The sequence below is a fragment of the Ylistrum balloti genome, unplaced genomic scaffold, assembly GCF_031769215.1.
Source record: "Ylistrum balloti isolate Yb309-2 unplaced genomic scaffold, AGI_CSIRO_Ybal_v1 Utg370124, whole genome shotgun sequence".
Classification (NCBI taxonomy): Eukaryota; Metazoa; Mollusca; class Bivalvia; order Pectinida; family Pectinidae; genus Ylistrum; species Ylistrum balloti.
The window spans coordinates 769,522-784,717 of NW_026782139.1; positions in this window are offsets into that span (position 1 = coordinate 769,522).

Sequence of the window (15,196 nt, forward strand, 5' to 3'; positions counted from 1 at the left end):
CACTTAACACACAAGAGTGAATCCCTCCTAATAGTGTACCAGTTAGAGTAGACGTTTCATCACTTTACACACTAGAGTGAATCCCTCCTAATAGCTTACCAGTTACAGTAGATGTTTCATCACTTAACACACTAGAGTGAATCCCTCCTAATAGTGTACCAGTTACAGTAGATGTTTCATCACTTTACACACTAGAGTGAATCCCTCCTAATAGTTTACCAGTTACAGTAGATGTTTCATCACTTAACACACTAGAGTGAATCCCTCCTAATAGTGTACCAGTTACAGTAGATGTTTCATCACTTAACACACTAGAGTGAATCCCTCCTAATAGTTTACCAGTTACAGTAGATGTTTCATCACTGTACACACTAGAGTGAATCCCTCCTAATAGTTTACCAGTTACAGTAGATGTTTCATTACTGTACACACTAGAGTGAATCCCTCCTAATAGTTTACCAGTTACAGTAGATGTTTCATCACTTAACACACTAGAGTGAATCCCTCCTAATAGTTTACCAGTTACAGTAGATGTTTCATCACTTAACACACTAGAGTGAATCTCTCCTAATAGTGTACCAGTTAGAGTAGACGTTTCATCACTTTATACACTAGAGTGAACCCCTCCTAATAGTGTACCAGTTACAGTAGATGTTTCATCACTTTACACACTAGAGTGAACCCCTCCTAATAGTGTACCAGTTACAGTAGATGTTTCACCACTTAACACACTAGAGTGAATCCCACCTAATAGTGTACCAGATAGAGTAGACGTTTCATCACTTTATACACTAGAGTGAATCCCTCCTAATAGTGTACCAGTTACAGTAGATGTTTCATCACTTAAAACACTAGAGTGAATCCCTCCTAATAGTGTACCAGTTACAGTAGATGTTTCATCACTTTACACACTAGAGTGAATCCCACCTAATAGTGTACCAGATAGAGTAGATGTTTCATCACTTAACACACTAGAGTGAATCCCTCCTAATAGTGTACCAGATAGAGTAGATGTTTCATCACTTTACACACTAGAGTGAATCCCTCCTAATAGTGTACCAGTTACAGTAGATGTTTTATCACTTAACACTTCCATTTCACATCCTGTCAGAATTCTAGAGGCAAAAAAGGCATTGGAAGCTCCTGCCGAATGTGTGCAGACACTAGGGGCTGATCTTGCGAAAAGTCTTAAGTTGATGGTGCTCCTTGGTGCCAAGGAAGCTCATCACCCCCTGATGCTATCCTAGAATGGGTAACTCTTGTCTTTTGTTTTCGTTATGTTCCATATTTCTTAGTTATTCTCCCAGATATTGATAAGAGTGTAAATGTAATTTTTTTTGTTTATGATTAGGACATGTAGTAGATATAGTTAAACCTGATTGTTAAGATTAAATGTTAAATGTTGAAACAAAATATCTGAGTTTGTGATGTGTATAAACGAAATGGCATGAAGGATTTTAAACATTGAAATTCCTGTAATTTTTTTTTAAAAACAAATGACTATAGCAGTAAGTGCTTTCACTGGTGATACAGAAATAGTACAGGTGTGGTAAAGTACCAAGAAGTCATATCACACACACACACCCTCACACACACACACACACACAGAGACACCCTCACACATACACAACCTCACACACACACTCACACATGCACGCACCCACGCACGCACGCACACACACACACACACACACACACACAGCATACAGTATCCAGATACAACTGGTAAAAATGGTTGACTAATCAATTAGAATTTAATTGGAAACTCTTGTAGTTAAGACTAAATAGGATTCCTAGGTATATTTGATTGCACTGATTGGTGATGATAAAGGTCATTTGTAATTTGACAGTTTACTAAATAACACTGGATCCAGCATTATTTAGCCTCCCTAGTGTATAGTTTCACACCTCAGAGTGTAGCAAGTGGTGTGTCTGGGGCAACAAAAATTACCTGGTTTATATGTGAAAGGTCGGGATCAGTACTGGCCAGGTCTCCCCTGTAATAGAAAACAACCCTAATTCTTTACCATAGTTTTTGTAAACAAAATGATAGAAATAGGAGAGTAATCTCTAAATAATGAGTATATATAACTGTTCAGTTTGTACCTGACAGATCTACCTGTGTTTAACCTACAGATACATGGCTTAATTAGGAAATAGGCTTTGTTGTAATCTTATATATTATAAAAATAAACCATATTCCACACATAGCTATATGTCATTTCTATGGACCAGGATAGAATCACACATCTGTGCTATAAAACTTCACAATGTGTGCATATCTGTGACAGCTAATTTCCTATGGTTTTCCTATTGCAGATACAATATGGCCATATCGTGCAGACATGTGCACATGCAAATTATGTAACAGACAATCCCACATTTGTATTTGCATACAAAAACCAAGATTTTGATATTTACATATACATTGTATATATAATTTTCAGAGTACAAGAAAGAATTTGTAATACATAATTTACAGTTATGAAATTACCTCCCTTGTAGTATGAAATGGCTGTATAGATACAAACATACAATTGTAGTGGGAGACTGTGTGCACCAGTCAACACAGTCCACCCTGAATATATTCTGTTTTGTTTACAGTGTGATTATAACAAGTTCATAAAAGAAACAAACAACCAGTAAACACCTTTAGCTAACTATCTTGATACATTTGGCTGTGGTCTGTTGGGAGGGGTTCGTTAGGACATCTCTGGTTACCCTTTTCCCACCACTATCTATCATGGCAAATGAAAATCAGTTTGGTTTAGTCTAGAAATGTATCAGTTAATTAGAAACTGAGTACATATATTGAAATGTGACAAGTTATTTTCCTTAGGATTTCGTCATCACTTGATTCTGAGGTGTTGGTTACTAGTGCATATTTGTGTGTGGAATGCTGTGACACAGTAATGTAGTTATGTTACAATCTAGATAGCATTTTTTGGCTCATCTGAACTTCTCAAAAACCAACAGGCACACATGTCATGATATTTAGCTGGTAGGTTGCTGGAAACCACGAAAAACAATTCTGTCTGATAAAAAAAGGTGCAGAAGCATGGTATTTAGCTCATGGGTTCCTGGGATGAAACCTGACAATGTTTGTGAAATGAAATGACAATGACCCATAGTGAAGGTCGCAGGGGTCGATTTTGTAAAAAAAAAAAAAAAAAAAACAACCTTTAAACAGCTTTTGATTAACCGAAAGGCTTAGGAGCATGGTGTTTGGCTGATAAGTTTCAAGGATGAAGATAGACAAAGCTTGCAAACAGAAGTTACCTTGGCTAATAAAACGACTTCTTCTGACAAACCAAAAGGCCAAGAAGCATAGCATTTGGCTGATGAGTTCCTAAGATTGAACCTGACACAGTTTGCGAAAAGAAATGACCATCACCCCAATTGAAGGGTCAAATTTGTTAAAACCTTAAACTTTTCCTGGCTACCTACAAGTCATAGAAGGAGAAGACAAGTTCCTTGAATGAAGACGGAAGAAGTTTGCACAAAGAAATAACCTTGATTTTTATTCATGGTCACAGTAGTTAACTTTCTTTTGATCAGTTAAAATGCCAAGAAACGTGATATTTGACTGACCGATTCCAAGGATGAAACCTGACAAAGTTTGTGAAAAGAAATGACCTTGACATATATTCAAGGTCACATGTCAAATTTGTTAAAACTAAAGAAAACTTGTGACTAATCAATAGGCCGAGAAGTATGATATTTGGCTGATAGGGTCTTAGTATAAATTCACAATTCGCAAAAAGAAATGACATCGACTTCTGTTTAAGGCCACAGGAGCCTGATTTGTTAAAACCTTAAGAAGACTTCTTCTGATTGAACTAAAGTTCTAGAAGCATGGTATTTGGCTGATAGGTTCCTGAGATGAAACCGGAGAAGTAGTCGAAACGAAATGTTATTGACGAATATTCAAGGTCACGGTTGTCATATTTGTTAAAACACCAAAACGACTTTTTTTATTAACCAAAAGTTCGAGAAGCATGATATTTGGCTGGTAGATCTTTGGAATGAATTCTGACAAAGTTTGCAGAAAGAAATTACCTTTACCCATTTGCAAAGTCACAGGTATCAAATTGAAATATGTAAAAGGCTTGCTATAGTAAACCAACCGTCCGAGAGGCAGTGGTGGATAGATGTTTCTTAGTTTGTTGTGGAAATTGGTTAAAATCGATTGGATATGCCCACTTTCAATACCAGTTAACATTGAGATAGTCCTGCTTTGAATGATTAAGAAAACACAGTTTTGATGTCAAGTTCTTGGACGTAACAAGACACCAAAGACTCTTCATTTCGGAAAATATTTCAAATTGTCAAATTCATGAAAAAAATGTTCTCAATTTAATTCGGGTTTAAACAAGATAATGCTATGAATATTAATGAATTCAATTTTAGGCTATCAAATAAGTTTTACTCACAAAAATTGTTAATGGCCTTAACAGGACACAATTTTTTGCGACCAACAAGTATTTTTGGTTCAGAAACGTTTTTGGGGATTTCAGAATCCGAGTCCATGTTACATCCAAGACAGATTTTGTCAGAAAAATAGATATACCTGTCATACGTCAGAAAATTTCAATGCTAAATGTATTTTTTTACGCAAAGTTGTTTTACATAGAGTGTTGTCTATGCACATTTCAGCATTGAAATGTTGATTTTTTTGAAAAATGAAAAAAGTATATGTTGTAATTGATAAGTAAAAAACGAGAAAACAAAAACAACCAAGTAATAAAAACTTGTATGAGGTCAACTGCGCCCTGATTGGTCAATTTGCATGTTTTGTTTTACTTTCATTGGTGTTGTCTGATACAACAAACACAACGCTGATTTTATGTTTTTACTGGACGAAATGACTGACCTACACAGACGACTAATACGTTGTTCCTCAGAAAACGGAGGACTTGTCTGTGCTGTAGTGGTTTATTAAGCAAGATGTTTCACTCTTATTGTTCTGGTGATATGCGATGGGCCTCCTGTGTGTTGTTCAGTGAGGTAACCACCTGCTACTACAAAGATACTCCACCTCAAAATCAAACCTGACAGTTCACTGGACGATAAACCCAACAAGCAAATCAACCCTACATCAGTTTTACATCATACCTTTGTGACTGTATTTATTTCATATCTGTATAACATATATAGGGGTTCGTAATAGGTATTGAAAATTAAAAATGTTAATGTCCTTTAAAAGATAATCCTAATTTTAAAATCCTTACTATTTTTTTCAAAGTTTTTGAGTAAGTTTTATTTGAATTATATTGTTGAATTGCATGACCGAAAACCCTACTAGTCTGGAGGTATATCTGTATTTATATGATATTCGGACCAGATAACTGACTTTCCATGTGTTTCTCTGTTTATAATTAAATTGTATTCATATCACCACTGTTTGATCGAAAAAAGGGGTAACTGTGTTTTAGTAATAAAGCCCAGTATTTCTGTTGAAATGATATGAACTTCACCAAGATTTTGCGCGTAACAACCACGTGGGTTTGTTGTATGTCTAGATCTTTGACAGTGAAAAACACTCACTAAAAGTGACATTTAACCAACCAATCATAACTAAGCACAGATTTAAATGGCGAATATCGACAAGTGTAGGGCTGTGGGTGAATTTTATGGAAAATGGTGTCCTGTGTACCTTTATGAGGATTACATACTGTTGTTACACACTGTGGATGTTATCACTAAAGATGTATTTACAAATGTAGTGTAAGTATTTGGACAACTTATCAATCAATTGCATCCTTTATTCTCAGTAAATTCTATCATATATAAGTGTATGCAATGAGACTATTGGTACGTCTACACGCATGTTTCCATCAAATAAAAGTATTTTCCCCTTTAATCTCGTGGAAATTCATCAAAATGGAACGTTTTAAATAATCAATTAGTATAGACATGTATGTACGTTTTTGAAATATCTACATATTAAGCATTTTATCGAGAACGCTTCGAACAAATATCACGAAGCTAACAATGCTGAAGACATGGATCAAGTCAAGTTCGGGAGTTCAACGGAGCACATCCTGTCAATATTACACGTGTTTTGCATGATTTTCATCCTCGTCTTACTTGGTTATAATTCTATATCACATTCCGTCATTATTTTGAAAATAATATGGATGGAAGGACTCTAAACGTTTGTTGAAATTTCATGACGATAAGTTTATGTTAAAATGTCCTTCGAAGTGATTATGTATTTGTATATGAAAAAAATCAAGTAAAATGAAAACTTCAATGACTAGTTTGTTAAACTTACATTAAACAGTAGACAAGTTTTGTCTGAGGACGTATATGTTATATACAATGTATATGTAACTGCCACACCCTTCCGAAATTGTTGCCCTACCCCTTCATTGTCACCCATGCTCCGTAATCAGACACTGTCCCTCAAATACAATTTTGTGCCTTCCCTTACATCGATACACCTCCCATACAATGCTGTTTTCCCAATACCCTCTCCCTAAATAGCTGACCACCCCCAATCTATAAAACGATGCCCTCCATTACATTGTTTTCGATCCCCACATTGATGCCTCCCCCCTCCCCCCCCCCCCAATTACCTCTTCTCTACAATGCTGTCCCTACATTACCTTTATCGTCCTCCCTAAGTAGCTGCCCCTCCCCTGCAACACCCACCCTCAGTTAAATAACACCTCTCCCATACATAGCTACCCCTCCCCTGCCAAACTGACCTTCAGTTAAATAACACCTCTCCCATACATAGCTACCCCTCCCCTGCAAAACTGACCCTCAGTTAAATAACACCTCTCCCATACATAGCTACCCCTCCCCTGCAAAACTGACCCTCAGTTAAATAACACCTCTCCCATACATAGCTACCCCTCCCCTGCAAAACTGACCCTCAGTTAAATAACACCTCTCCCATACATAGCTACCTCTTCCCTGCAACACTCACTCTCAGTTAAATAACACCCCTCCCATACAGAGCTACCCCTCCCCTGCAACACTGACCCTCAGCTGTATAGCATCCCCCCATATATATCTACCCCTCCCCTACAACACTGACACTCAGCTATATGACATCCCTCCCATACATAGCTACCCCTCCCCTACAACACTGACCCTAAGCTGTATTACATCCCTCCCGTACACAGCTACCCCACCCCTACAACACTGACCCTAAGCTGTATTACATCCCTCCCGTACACAGCTACCCCACCCCTACAACACTGACCCTAAGCTGTATTACATCCCTCCCGTACACAGCTACCCCACCCCTACAACACTGACCCTAAGCTGTATTACATCCCTCCCGTACACAGCTACCCCACCCCTACAACACTGACCATAAGCTGTATTACACCCCTCTCATACATAGCTACCCCACCCCTACAACACTGACCCTAAGCTGTATTACATCCCTCCCGTACACAGCTACCCCACCCCTACAATAATACCACTCTACAATAAAACAAGCCCTCTCAGATATAAGCACCTCTTTCCTACAATGCTATCCCTCTCCGTATAATACTGCCTCTTTCTTTGTAACACTGTCCTTCATTACAATACCTACTCTCTTACATAGCTGTCTTTTCACGACAATACCTCCTCACATATATGGCTACTCATCCTCTATTGATGAGATGTCACGGGTTGTTAGTGACAGCAACCGACGAATATACAATAATGACCACGCCTCCGGGTATATAACTGCCACGCCCATCCCTACCCATATTGCTTCAGACCCATTATCATACATGTACTGATCACTCATCCTTGGTTTATACACAAAACTTTTTCGTCTGTATTTCACTAGATATGAAATGAGTGTTCTATCAGTCACTTAAAGGGAATTACAACGGGTCTAACTATCATACTGCATTAGGTTTTCCCTTATAGTCTAAATAAGACTTACGTTTGTAACCACCCACCCCTCTCCACCCACAAATTACAGCAGCCCCAAAATATTAATTAGCAGATACAGATGTGTCGTCTTATGTTTAGTCCGTATGTGTATTTCACTTTTGCCAATGCGTACTCATAAACCCCGTTTAGCCACATGGATATCTCATATCATAATAAAAATGGTAAAAATGTTACAAACTGATAAAGTCCTTACAGCGCAACAAGAACGACAACCCTAAATAGAAATTGACCAAGTACATGTGACTTGAAGAGCCGGACGTACACGTGCTGAAGAAACTGTGTGTTGTCATGTCACTTGATATCGATAAGAAATGTGATGCACTAAGATGTTTACGCGGTGTTCGCGTTTCGTCATGAATTACTATATTACTTGCACATCTTTAAAAAATACATTTATAAATTCTTTAAATCAACAACTGTTAAACTTTCCTCTCAATTTCTGTTTAATATTTTTATGCTCCCAAAATCTTTAGAGTTCTTAAAGTCGCCGCATTGCCCGTACGTCTGTCCGTGCGCCCCACCGTGTCAAGAATACAACTTTGCCAACTGTTAAGCAAGAATCATAAAACTTTGAGGATACATTGATCATACTAACACAATGTGAACTGTACAACATTCAGTGTCCTTGACTCCTCAATTAGTTTTTTTACCATTTGTTGAAACAATCTTACCCAGGGCATAACTTTGCTTACATTAAAACTAGGATATTGAGAGTAGTGTATAAACTGCTGATAACAAAAGCATATGAAGTGTACCAAATCCAGGGTCCGCAACTCTTTTAATTACAGAGTTGTTGCCCCTTGTTAAAATTATATAATCAGAGCGTAACTTTGTTTTCATCTAAACTAGGACATTGAAACGTGATGAACAGATCTGTCATACAAAAGCAAGACGTAGTGTAGCAAAGTCACGGTCCAATTCCCCTCAGTTACTGCCCTTTGTCAACATTTTGTGTATTGAACATAACTAATTGAAATTAGGATAATGATGTGGTGCATACATTGGTCATAAAAAGAGAATGTGCAGTATACCAAATCCATAACCTGCAACCCCTTAATTGCAGAATTATTGCCCTTTCTTAAAATTTAGTGTTTCGTTTTTCGGGGAACATTCATCAGTTTCACTGACATTTTCATTGTCGTTCTGTATCATTTCATTTCCTCTGTGCATATATATATATTAATAGGGAAAAGAAGGGTTGATTTCTCTTTACACACACCTCAATTAATCCAGCCAGATAAGATTGCCATGAAACGCGATTTCAGAGACCCTTTGTTTGGACTTTGGTCCCGTGAACGTCTTATCTTGGTATTTGTCCCGTGAGCGTCTTTTATTTTGGTATTTGTCCCGTGAACGTCTTATTTTGGTATTTGTCCCGTGAGCGTCTCTTATTTTGGTATTTGTCTCGTGAGCGTCTCTTAAAATAAGGCTAGTACATTCGTCTTTATTTCATACAAATCCCACCATCTCCGTGAATCATGACTCCTGTATGGTGGCCCAGTTGTTTCATACATATTACACATTAAACTGTGTTGTATGTACGGTAGCCCAGTCACGACACACAGACTTCACATGCATCAAACATATCTCATTTAGGTTGGCCTCGCCACAACATCTAACTGGCCTTCCGTACGGTAGCCCAGTCACGACACACAGACTACACGGTACCTTTATCATTCAAACATATCATGCGCAAAGGGATATGGGTAGGCACTATGTACACGTACAAATCATTCGAGTTGATTCAAGGTAGAAATAAAGCGACTGAATGCCAGAGGTAGGTACTAAACATATGTATGAAATACATATGTGTTCATATAAAATTGATTTAAGTAAATGTTTTTGACGTCACATGATATGCTAGATATAATAGAGAACCTGCTTCATTTGGGTAAACTGTTTCATATCACTTACACGAAAGAAAAAAATCATAATTTGATAACGATCTAAATATGGGTACAGTCTTGTTTTTGATTGTCTTATAATTGAATAAACTATGATGGTGATCTGTACAGTATCAACAAGAACACACATTCTTAATTAAATTATAATTTAAGTCCGTAGTATTTGTTAACAGTCAGAAAAACACCCTTTGAAACATCCTACAAATGCATCCCCACTAATAATTCAACAGTTTACAATTCCGTAACACTTCCAATTCCCCTGCTCCAATACATATCGGAAGCAGAAAAGATGACTGTAGATTGTCTATGTCGGAATTGTTAGTTAGCTGGTGAATTTGTACATTTATAGAAAAGTTTCACCCGCAGTTTTTATACTTTAGGGGTTAAAATGTGTATAAATCTGTCCTGATGAAGCCTGAACATGGCGGAACATGTTGACCAGTGTAATGAATTGAAGACCTAAAACCCTGGGATGGATCAAAACGGCCAACACCGATTTTTGCTTCTGAAAGCACCTCCTCTCGACTATGGAAAAACATTGTGTACATACTAACTGAAACTTGAAATAGAGTTTGTGGTAGAAACATTTCATAATAGTGCCCTAGGGCCTTAATGGTCACCTGGGTTACATGCTTCTTGTAACGCGTCATAGAAATGATTTTGTTACAAAATGTAAGATAACTTTCACTACATTGTTCATATAAGGCAAATGTTAACTGTATATAACATTAATTTCTGTCCTATGCTAAGGTTTCTTACCAAGTTTGAATTGAAAGAAATTACACTCAAAATATAATTTTTCCATGTAAACTCTTCCATTCATGAACATTAAAACACCTTACCTAGGATTTGAGAAACATTTTGAAGTTTCAATCAATTTCATCCTTTTGGTCCCACCCCCAGGCCCCTGGAGGTTGGAGACTCTATGACTTACAATTTTGGTGCATTTTCAGCCAGGGAAAGTTTTGTAAAATTTCCTTGAAATTGGTACAGGAGTTTTCAAGAAGTCGAAAGTGTTAAAAAGTTAACAATGTACGACGCCGGACAAAAGGGGACTGCAATAGAGACAAAGTCTCCGTGTGACCTAAACATGTTTTCTTCGTAGTTGTATCTTTCTTTGATAAGCTTTCAATTACCGGTCTGATTTCATTGATGTCACATTCGGCATACACGATTTGGATATATACGCAGAAAGAAGAGATATAATATTTTCAATGATGCTGAATTCTTATATATATAAACATATCTATTTGTATATGTTTCTATAAGGTCAATCACCGAGTCCCTTCAATAAAACAACTAGAAGGTCAATCACTTGGTCCCTTCAATAAAACAACTAGAAGGTCAATCACTCGGTCCCTTCAATAAAACAACTAGAAGGTCAATCACTCGGTCCCTTCAATAAAACAACTAGGTCAATCACTCGGTCCCTTCAATAAAACAACTAGAAGGTCAATCACTCCGTCCCTTCAATAAAACAACTAGAAGGTCAATCACTGAGTCCCTTCAATAAAACAACTAGAAGGTCAATCACTGAGTCCCTTCAATAAAACAACAAGAAGGTCAATCACTCGGTCCCTTCAATAAAACAACTAGAAGGTCAATCACTTGGTCCCTTCAATAAAACAACTAGAAGGTCAATCACTCGGTCCCTTCAATAAAACAACTAGAAGGTCAATCACTCGGTCCCTTCAATAAAACAACTAGGTCAATCACTCGGTCCCTTCAATAAAACAACTAGAAGGTCAATCACTCCGTCCCTTCAATAAAACAACTAGAAGGTCAATCACTGAGTCCCTTCAATAAAACAACTAGAAGGTCAATCACTGAGTCCCTTCAATAAAACAACAAGAAGGTCAATCACTCGGTCCCTTCAATAAAACAACTAGAAGGTCAATCACTTGGTCCCTTCAATAAAACAACTAGAAGGTCAATCACTCGGTCCCTTCAATAAAACAACTAGAAGGTCAATCACTCGGTCCCTTCAATAAAACAACTAGAAGGTCAATCACTCCGTCCCTTCAATAAAACAACTAGAAGGTCAATCACATCAGTCCCTTCAATAAAACAACAAGAAGGTCAATCACTGAGTCCCTTCAATAAAACGACTAGAAGGTCAATCACTTGGTCCCTTCAATAAAACAACTAGAAGGTCAATCACTCCGTCCCTTCAATAAAACAACTAGAAGGTCAATCACTCCGTCCCTTCAATAAAACAACAAGAAGGTCAATCACTCGGTCCCTTCAATAAAACAACTAGAAGGTCAACAAGAAGGTCAATCACTCGGTCCCTTCAATAAAACAACTAGAAGGTCAATCACTCGGTCCCTTCAATAAAACAACTAGAAGGTCAATCACTTGGTCCCTTCAATAAAACAACTAGAAGGTCAATCACCGAGTCCCTTCAATAAAACAACTAGAAGGTCAATCACCGAGTCCCTTCAATAAAACAACTAGAAGGTCAATCACTGAGTCCCTTCAATAAAACAACTAGAAGGTCAATCACCGAGTCCCTTCAATAAAACAACTAGAAGGTCAATCACTGAGTCCCTTCAATAAAACAACTAGAAGGTCAATCACCGAGTCCCTTCAATAAAACGACTAGAAGGTCAATCACTCGGTCCCTTCAATAAAACAACTAGAAGGTCAATCACTGAGTCCCTTCAATAAAACAACTAGAAGGTCAATCACTGTCCCTTCAATAAAACAACTAGAAGGTCAATCACTCCGTCCCTTCAATAAAACAACTAAAACAACTAAAACAACTAGAAGGTCAATCACTGTCCCTTCAATAAAACAACAAGAAGGTCAATCACTCGGTCCCTTCAATAAAACAACTAGAAGGTCAATCACTGAGTCCCTTCAATAAAACAACTAGAAGGTCAATCACTGAGTCCCTTCAATAAAACAACTAGAAGGTCAATGACTGTCCCTTCAATAAAACAACTAGAAGGTCAATCACTCCGTCCCTTCAATAAAACAACTAGAAGGTCAATCACTGTCCCTTCAATAAAACAACAAGAAGGTCAATCACTCGGTCCCTTCAATAAAACGACTAGAAGGTCAATCACCGAGTCCCTTCAATAAAACGACTAGAAGGTCAATCACTCGGTCCCTTCAATAAAACAACTAGAAGGTCAATCACCGAGTCCCTTCAATAAAACGACTAGAAGGTCAATCACTCGGTCCCTTCAATAAAACAACTAGAAGGTCAATCACTGAGTCCCTTCAATAAAACAACTAGAAGGTCAATCACTTGGTCCCTTCAATAAAACAACAAGAAGGTCAATCACTCCGTCCCTTCAATAAAACAACAAGAAGGTCAATCACTCCGTCCCTTCAATAAAACAACTAGAAGGTCAATCACTCAGTCCCTTCAATAAAACAACTAGAAGGTCAATCACCGAGTCCCTTCAATAAAACGACTAGAAGGTCAATCACTCCGTCCCTTCAATAAAACAACTAGAAGGTCAATCACTCAGTCCCTTCAATAAAACAACTAGAAGGTCAATCACCGAGTCCCTTCAATAAAACAACTAGAAGGTCAATCACCGAGTCCCTTCAATAAAACGACTAGAAGGTCAATCACTCGGTCCCTTCAATAAAACAACTAGAAGGTCAATCACTGTCCCTTCAATAAAACAACAAGAAGGTCAATCACTGTCCCTTCAATAAAACAACAAGAAGGTCAATCACTCCGTCCCTTCAATAAAACAACAAGAAGGTCAATCACATCAGTCCCTTCAATAAAACAACAAGAAGGTCAATCACTGAGTCCCTTCAATAAAACGACTAGAAGGTCAATCACTTGGTCCCTTCAATAAAACAACTAGAAGGTCAATCACTCCGTCCCTTCAATAAAACAACTAGAAGGTCAATCACTCCGTCCCTTCAATAAAACAACAAGAAGGTCAATCACTCGGTCCCTTCAATAAAACAACTAGAAGGTCAACAAGAAGGTCAATCACTCGGTCCCTTCAATAAAACAACTAGAAGGTCAATCACTCGGTCCCTTCAATAAAACAACTAGAAGGTCAATCACTTGGTCCCTTCAATAAAACAACTAGAAGGTCAATCACCGAGTCCCTTCAATAAAACAACTAGAAGGTCAATCACCGAGTCCCTTCAATAAAACAACTAGAAGGTCAATCACTGAGTCCCTTCAATAAAACAACTAGAAGGTCAATCACCGAGTCCCTTCAATAAAACAACTAGAAGGTCAATCACTGAGTCCCTTCAATAAAACAACTAGAAGGTCAATCACCGAGTCCCTTCAATAAAACGACTAGAAGGTCAATCACTCGGTCCCTTCAATAAAACAACTAGAAGGTCAATCACTGAGTCCCTTCAATAAAACAACTAGAAGGTCAATCACTGTCCCTTCAATAAAACAACTAGAAGGTCAATCACTCCGTCCCTTCAATAAAACAACTAAAACAACTAAAACAACTAGAAGGTCAATCACTGTCCCTTCAATAAAACAACAAGAAGGTCAATCACTCGGTCCCTTCAATAAAACAACTAGAAGGTCAATCACTGAGTCCCTTCAATAAAACAACTAGAAGGTCAATCACTGAGTCCCTTCAATAAAACAACTAGAAGGTCAATCACTGTCCCTTCAATAAAACAACTAGAAGGTCAATCACTCGGTCCCTTCAATAAAACAACTAGAAGGTCAATCACTGTCCCTTCAATAAAACAACAAGAAGGTCAATCACTCGGTCCCTTCAATAAAACGACTAGAAGGTCAATCACCGAGTCCCTTCAATAAAACGACTAGAAGGTCAATCACTCGGTCCCTTCAATAAAACAACTAGAAGGTCAATCACCGAGTCCCTTCAATAAAACGACTAGAAGGTCAATCACTCGGTCCCTTCAATAAAACAACTAGAAGGTCAATCACTGAGTCCCTTCAATAAAACAACTAGAAGGTCAATCACTTGGTCCCTTCAATAAAACAACTAGAAGGTCAATCACCGAGTCCCTTCAATAAAACAACTAGAAGGTCAATCACCGAGTCCCTTCAATAAAACAACTAGAAGGTCAATCACTGAGTCCCTTCAATAAAACAACAAGAAGGTCAATCACCGAGTCCCTTCAATAAAACAACTAGAAGGTCAATCACTGAGTCCCTTCAATAAAACAACTAGAAGGTCAATCACCGAGTCCCTTCAATAAAACGACTAGAAGGTCAATCACTCGGTCCCTTCAATAAAACAACTAGAAGGTCAATCACTGAGTCCCTTCAATAAAACAACTAGAAGGTCAATCACTGTCCCTTCAATAAAACAACTAGAAGGTCAATCACTCCGTCCCTTCAATAAAACAACTAAAACAACTAAAACAACTAGAAGGTCAATCACTGTCCCTTCAATAAAACAACA